The following is a 6,758-nucleotide window of genomic DNA, read 5'->3' as shown; positions in this document are numbered from 1 at the left end:
GGGCCCACCATAGAGCCACATGGGCTCTGCCCGACGCCCCCAATTCACAGAGTCTGGGCAGGTCCAGCTGAAACAGCACCTGGCGGGCAACCTCCAACCCCACTTCTCCAAAGTACATGCAGAGGCAGACAGAATTAAACACGGCCCCCGAGCCTCAGACATCAAGTTTGGCATGGGCATCTGTGAAACAAGAACAAAAGTCGCATGGGAAAGTGAGCACAAAACTGAAAAAAATAACAGAATTACAGTGAAGATGGATGAGATGGGGAGGATCGTGGGGAAGTTGAGAAAGGGACTGAGGACCTGAAGGGGCACATAAGGGCTGGACATTCCCAACAAGGTAACAAAAACACCTCTGCATGAGGTGGGACATCATCTTCATTATGGAAATAAAGGGGAAAAGCCTGAAAACATCCGTTTCCTACCATGAAGCAAAAATCAAACTGGCTTCAGACTTCGCCTCTACAACACTGGATTCCAAAAGATGAGGATGTGACATCCGTGGGGTCTTGAGGGAGAGCTGGCACAAACGTCCCAGAGCTGCCGTCTCCAGAAGCAGCTGAAACAGCCTTAGATCCAGCAAACTCTTGTCTTGAAAAATCTATCAGAGTACACCCCTTTATCAAAGGGGCGCACGGCTGCAGGGGTTGTGGTGTAAGGCAATTTAGAAATCTTACTCCGTGCAGACCCTAAACTTAGGAGGCTGCTGGTCACACCCTGGGAGGACCTCAGTCAGTGGGAAGCCCTGTGCCTCCTCTCTGCTCCATCTCTAATGCCAAGAAACATTTTATGCATAAAATTACGTTATTTCCAATTTGTTAAATTGTATATATTAAGTCCATAAAGAGACCAAGAAAATCTATAAAAACATTGATGACTTCACGGTGGTATTATAATTAATTTTTTCTTTTTTTTTTAGTAGCCAGGTGTTGGCCACTTTAATAGAAAATGTGATCAAAACTCGATTACAAGAGTTGAAAAAGTCACAGAAAACCAGTGAGTTTCAATTTTATTACAAGTTTTCAAATCTGGGACTAGTTTTTTTTTTTTCTTTTAACTTAAATGCTAACTTCAGCCCAGGGTTTTTTCACAACCAAACTAAAAATTACTACATGAGAACATCAATGCAACAAACGAAATTTGTAAACTCAAGCCACAAACTTAATAATCATGGTAAGGGACATTGCCAAAGAGCAACTGATGCCTCAGTGAAGTTTCAAAGAAACTCTGCTTTCTGTGAAGGCAGAGAAGAAATACGCAAGCAATTCTACTTCAAATAAATTTGCATAGAAATGGAAAAATGCCAGAGCCTTTAACACGACTGAAATTGCAAAGCCTCAACATGTTCAACTCAATCCACAGAGCACCAAATGTTTAATGGGAGCCAAGGTTGGACTGAGCATTGAACTTCCAGCTATGCAATTCACAGGGCACAATTTCGGGTGTGGAAACCATCTGTAGGCAAGCTCTTTTAAAAACATGAATTTTAGACACTGTAAATTCTAAAGCAGACACTTCTGCATTACTGTTCGAATTTCAGAAGGGCACCACAAGGCACCAGGGTCTTTCAAAGTCACTCATGGCAACAATTCCATCTTCTTTTGCCAGCTTTGGTCGCCCCGTTCACAGTCGTCTAGCCTCTGCACTGCGGCATACCACTGTTTGTAGAGTAACTTCTGACATTAAATCCAGTCAAGGTCTAAGTGGCATGAGGCAGCTATTTCCAGGGCACCTCCCATCTCCTTGGCATGGGAGGCTTCCCAGTTACTTTTCCTTGGTGTCCCCGCTTCTCCAGAGTCTCCAGAGCTTTTGCCATCAGGGGCTGCCATCTCTGGGCCCCACATGGGAGACCACTTCTGGAAGCACTATTCCTCCAGCTCCCTCTGCTGGAGACCGAAGTCACAGTTTGTTGCAAAGACTTGTAGAAACATTACTTACACATTCATTTCTGTACACATTTAATTTAGAACCTGGGACTTTTACAATCGATTCCCCAAACAGCTTTATGGAGAGTGACGGACTACGCAGCAACGCTGAAGGAGCACAGTTTCTCTCTCTAGGAAGAAGAGGATTAACAGACATAATTGTGTGTGTCAAATTTGTGATCAAAAAATGAAAGTAAGATGAATGGCCCAGAAACCCGCATTTTATTGACACTGTCTTTTTCCCACTGAGAATCTTAGAAAGATGTCACGTTTTCTTTTAATGAACGAGAGGAGCCCACTTGTATCCCTGAATCATTGTTTGAGAAAAGCAACAGATACAACTGACAGTCACACTTTTAAAAATCAAACAGTCACTACCTTCAGCCCACACCACCACACCGGCATCTGCCTCCCCAATGGCTGTCAGTTCCGTAAAGTCACCCTCTCCTTCTACTCTGGTATTACCATGAGAATTGAAATTTTTAAGCAGAAAAAAAAAAGTCAAGTTACATATAAGTGAGTGGCGAACCAAGAGAAGCCCTTTGACTATGATTTCCAATTTTCTGTTCAATCCACACTGCAGAGATACAAGGATAAACCACCATTTTGGTTCCCAAGTTTTATTCAAGAACTCATACAAAATATTCCGGATAAATGAAATTTAATCCTCATCTTCCTCCCTTCTTCGTCCTGGTTAATCTGGAAGTAATGTAATTCGTAACTCTGTTTGCTGTTAGCAACTACGAGCAACTAGTCACGTAGATTATTCTTCTTCAAATATTTTTTGGTGAGATATTTCAAATACCTTTTGGAGAAAGGCACCTCAGATGTCACGGTGATCTTGCTCTTGCTCCTTTCGATGGTCACCACCCCTCCACCAAAGTTCCCACCTTTTCCGTTCACTTTGATCCTTTCTTGCAAAAACTGCTCAAAATTGGCAGCATCCATGGTTCCATCTTCTACGGGGTGGGTGCAATCAAGAGTGAACTTCAGAACCTGCTTCTTTTTTTTGCCCCCCTTCGCCACAAGTTTTTTCACTGGAGCCATGGCCACAGTGGAGTTAGAAAGGCTGTAATTAATTTTTAAACAAAACATGTTGTCTAAATTTTCCAGACTGAAAAAATACTCTTTTTAGCAAGGAAGATGCTTTTAAAGTCACCATAAACAATTATATATCCATCCTACGAACGTGGTCTTAAAATAAAAAGTGAAGAGCAAAAACAGCAGAAGGAAGTGCATGAATATGTTGATAACGTTTATCTCTGAATGGGGGCGGGCTGTTTTGCCTTCCATTTCCCTATGTTTGAAGTGTCACCTCTGTAATGTAACAATAGAGCAAACAAAATAGTTGAGGAAACACTGCTGCCCACTAGGACATGAACCAAGTCTCCTCCAAAATGCTGCGACCCCAACCTCTGATTTTATCTTTTAAATCAGCTAGGTTTTCTCCCCTAAAAAGAAGCATATTGTATCATTACTCTTTAAAGTTAGGTGACTTAGCAGGCATACAGACTTAAACACCTTCTGGAAAGGTGATGTGTAAAGTTTAACTAAGATTTGTTTTGTTCTGAAAAGAGCAGGGGCACGTTCCCAGGTGTGGGGACTCCAGGAAACACTGGCTGTGTCCAATGGGCCCTCACCTGGAGAAACAAGCGCTCGACGCCTCCACCCTCCACCCGGACTCAGCAGGAAAGGGGTGCAGAGCTGAAGACAGACTCGTCTATAAAAACCCCAAGGGCTGTTTCCAGGAGCTACTCACTGCCCCGTGCCGCCGCACCCTGCCCCACTGTGCAGGTACCGGAGCTGCTGTCCAGCCTTCCCCAGGCTCTCCACGCCTCCTTCCACCCCACGCCAACCTGCACCACTCAACTCCCCACCGTCTCTTACTGACCACCGGCCTCAACTCCCGCATAGCCTGGAAACTGCAAAGCTGCCTGGCAGCAAGAGGGGACGGGCAGTGAACGCACCAGCCAGGTGGCACCAGACTGCAGGGTCCCAGCGCCTGCCTCATGGAGCCGTTGTTATGCACAAGTACAGTGGGAAATCAATGCAGCTTTAGCTTTACTTTGGTGCTAAATTAACTTTATAACACTTGGTTATAACATACATTAATTTTTATAGCAATTACTAAAATAACAACTCATAATGCATTCATTTACCATATTCAGAAAAGCAACTGAAAAACCAAACACACAGCAGAATTTTATAGCACTATAGTAGTTTTTGTTAGGCTGTCAAATTATTCTAAGCTCAAAATTAAAGTAACTAAATCTGTGACTCTCAACTGAGGGAGGTGGGCACACACAGAGAGGGGAAGTTAAAATCCTTTTTTTCTTCCAAACCTCACACAGACCCACTCTGCTGGTAATTTCCATTGCTGGAATCATATCCTGTTCCTTAGGTTCAAAACAACTGCCTTCATGCCTATTAAAAATAACGTTTCTTCCTTTCCTGAGTGATTGTGAAATGAGCCTTGGTGGCAAGGTAGGCATGAACAGAGGGAAACTGAGTCCATGTCCACATTTGATGGTGGGCAAGAACAGAAGGAAATTGGGTCCATATCCACATTTGATGGTAGGTGAGAACAGAAGGTAACTAGGTCCACGTCCATATTTGATGGTGGGCAAAAACAGAGGGCAATTGAATCCGTGTCCACATTTGTTGGTGGTCAAGAACAGAGGGAAAGTGTGTCCAAGTCCACATTTGATGGTTAGCAAGAACGGGGGAAGCTGGGTCCACATCCACATTTGATGGTGCGAGAGAACGGGGGAAACTGAGTGCACGTCCACATTTGATGATGAGCGAGAACACGGGGAAACTGGGTCAACGTCCACATTTGATGATGGGCGAGACCAGGGGGAAACTGAGTCCATGTCCACATTTGATGGTGGGAGAGAACAGGGGAAAACTCGGTCCATGTCCACATTTGATGGTGGCTTTTAATGCACTGCAGCCTGTGTTCCCTTGACCTTCACGAATTTTCAGGTACTAAGAAAGCAATTTTTCTGATTGGAAAGGAGAAAACTAAGTGGCTGCAAAATAACATAATTTCCTTAAAGCAAAACAACAGAAAACCAACTTTGACTTTTTCCACATTACCCAGTAATTCTAAGACTCAGGGTTTTGTCATGTTACAGCAAATGCCGTTCATTAGGGGGCAATTGGAAGTCAGAACAGTGTGTGCTATTCAAATTCTCAATGAATAATTAACTCAAATGGGTTCAGAGTGCTATAAAATGAAATTAATTTGCTTTTAGTTTAACCCCAAATCCCCAATCCCTTGCCAAATGATCCTCTATGTATCCTACATAAAGGACAGGGTCTTTCTGGCAGAAAACCATTAAAAGTTTTTATTTGCAGTAAGAGACGCATGCCTTCTTATTATCAAACAGGTACATGGCCCCCTGGCAGGGGGGGTCAGCCATCACCTGCATCCCCGTGTGTCACGGTGTTGCCGCCCACCATTAACGCATCAAAACGGAAAAGGAAATGTAAGCAGTGTTTGCTGTCCAAAGTTCACGTCAACAACTCCTTATTATGAAGGCACTTCTGAGCCTTTCCTCCTGCATCTGGGAGCTGCCAGCAGCCCAGTTCCAGGAGAGAAAATTGCTCGACACCTCCTGCAGCCCATGGAGTCCTCTTGTTGGGACAAGGTCCCCCCAGGAGAGAGGAGCCCCCAGTAGGGTCAACACTGGAAGTCCTGGAGGTGGGTGGTGTTGGGGAGGCCATGCGGGGAGGGCTGTTCCCTGTTCCCTTCCCCTCAGGAGACAGCTGGCCCAAGGTGACACAGCACCGGATGGGATTTCAGGGTCAGGAACCACGGAGCCCGGGGCTGTGGACCACACCATCCCAAAGTCACTGCATGCCCCAGACCGGGGCTGTGGACCACACCAGCCCACGGCCGCTGCATGCCCCAGACCAACACGAGAAGAGTGCAGACCAACAACATCTTCGTCTACGGCAGGTGCCATGGTTATCGTTCCTAAGAGAGTCCACGGCCACTTCTACCAGGTGCCCTCCACTCTTCCCCTGCCTCAGCTGGTCACCCTGTGACAGCCGTGTCTCTGAGAACGGGGTGTGGAGCCAGGGGGAAATCACAAAATAAACCACCTGCTACTAGAAAGAGCCTCGCTGTCCTCAAGGAGCCGGTCCCGGGGCCAGCCTCGCTGGACTCAGGGAGTCGGTTCCAGGACCCCATGGACACCAAATCCAGGCACATTCAAGCCCCACAGGTGGACCTGCCAAACCTGCGTGTACAAAGAGTCGGCCCTCCGACACGCGTTTCACATGGCAGGAACACTATATTTTCTGCGTGTACAAAGAATCAGCCCTCAGACATGCGTTTCACATGGCAGAACACTGTATTTTCTCCCTGAGTTTGATTGAAAAAATCCACCTATAAGTTGTCCTACAAAGCTCAAGCTCGTGTTGGACAAGAGTCAACTGTATGCAATTGACACTGATTCCTACCAACAATATCCAAATCTTACCATGACCAGCACGATAAACAGAATGAGCAAAATTTAAAAACTAAAGCAGGGTTTTTTTCCTGCTAGTTGGCGCACTGCGTATCCCCTGTGGGAAAGAGCACACTGGCTGCTGACCAAACTCCACCGGCCTCTTCCTCCATCCTGAGGGCATCTTCCTCCATCCTGACAGCAGCCTGGGCTCACCTCAGTCCCAGGGCGGGGGAGGGGGACGCACTGTGCACCCTCCCAACTCTCCTCCGCCCCTTCCCTCAGGCTGGCCCAAGAGCAGCCTGGACAGTCAGGTGCTGGGGACACCGAGCTGCCTCTCCTCGGCCCACAGCCTCAGGCCACCTGTCTCATCTGT

At 46.2% G+C, this 6,758-nt stretch overlaps 1 pseudogene across 1 annotated transcript; it reads right to left on the bottom strand.

Annotated features, from left to right (window-relative positions):
- Positions 1 to 919: 919 nt before the first annotated feature.
- On the bottom strand, positions 920 to 2,988 carry LOC113221425 (annotated as a pseudogene). Its single transcript, XR_003307868.1, has one exon. The product of XR_003307868.1 is annotated as a 60S ribosomal protein L22 pseudogene (transcript).
- Between the last annotated feature and the right edge of the window lie 3,770 nt (positions 2,989 to 6,758).

This window comes from Piliocolobus tephrosceles, unplaced genomic scaffold (genome assembly GCF_002776525.5).
Source record: "Piliocolobus tephrosceles isolate RC106 unplaced genomic scaffold, ASM277652v3 unscaffolded_24535, whole genome shotgun sequence".
In the NCBI taxonomy this organism is placed as follows: domain Eukaryota; kingdom Metazoa; phylum Chordata; class Mammalia; order Primates; family Cercopithecidae; genus Piliocolobus; species Piliocolobus tephrosceles.
The sequence above is the reverse complement of the archived record's forward strand: the minus strand, read 5'-3'. Positions and strand labels throughout refer to the sequence as shown.